General features: G+C 41.3%; 1 protein-coding gene across 1 annotated transcript in view; it reads right to left on the minus strand.

Moving 5' to 3' along the window:
* The window catches only part of LOC119587126 (protein patched-like), a gene marked incomplete at its 3' end in the record, with an annotated part of 106,921 nt that overhangs the window by 60,086 nt on the left and 45,901 nt on the right, over window positions 1-934 (minus strand).

A 934-nucleotide genomic window follows, 5' to 3' on the forward strand; every position in this document is an offset into this window, starting at 1 on the left:
AAGATAAATAAGAGAAGATTCAAAGGATGGGGAGAATGAGAGAAGGGAGATAATACAGTGAGGAAAAAAAATTAAAAAGGAGACAGAAAGAGCAGGAGGAAAAACCTATGGAAGATGAATGAAAGGGAGAGGAAGGCGAAAGAAAAAGAATAGGAAGAGAAAAGAAAGACCAGGAAGAGGAGAGAATAGAGAGACGAGAACAAAGAAGACAAATTACAAAGAAGGAATCGGGAGATCGAGACAATGAAGACACGATAAAGAAAAAAGAGAGAGGAAGGAGCGATATGAGACGAAAAACGGAAAAAAGTAGGGTAAGAGAAAAAATAGAGAGAAAGAGATAGAAAGAAAATGAAACAGAAAGAAATGATGGAGAGAGAAAGAATGAGAGGACGACAAAGAGAAGCAAACAGAAAGAATGGAAGATGAGAAGAGAGGAAAATGAGATACAGAAACACAAGCCAGATTTCATAACGAAAAGAAAAAAAAACAATGAAAACACGATTACAAGATAAGCGAATCACACAAAAAAATACAAAAAAAAGGCATAATAATCAAAACCTTCGCCAAAAAAGTCACATAAGCTACACTAAAACAAAAGACAAATACGACCCGCACGCCAGGCGAACCCGCGAAAATAACGACGGATCAACAAAGGCTGCAAGAACGCCCCGAACCGTTCCAGGTGTGAACGTCCTTTTTTTTTCAATTCACAAGACAATGGAATCAATTTGCGGTTCAATCTCGTCGCGGCTAATTGGTAATCACGCCCAGGCCTCGGCTCCCTTCATTAATCCGGTGTGGTTAATAGTATTCCGCCATCTTACGCCATTCGTCATGTCGGCGAACCGTCGGGGTAATTGGTCGACGACTGCGAGAGCGAGCGCGCAATCACGCCGGTTGGGAGGGAAAAAAAGTCGGGATTCAAGAAACGACC

This window comes from Penaeus monodon, chromosome 22, assembly GCF_015228065.2.
Source record: "Penaeus monodon isolate SGIC_2016 chromosome 22, NSTDA_Pmon_1, whole genome shotgun sequence".
NCBI lineage: Eukaryota > Metazoa > Arthropoda > Malacostraca > Decapoda > Penaeidae > Penaeus > Penaeus monodon.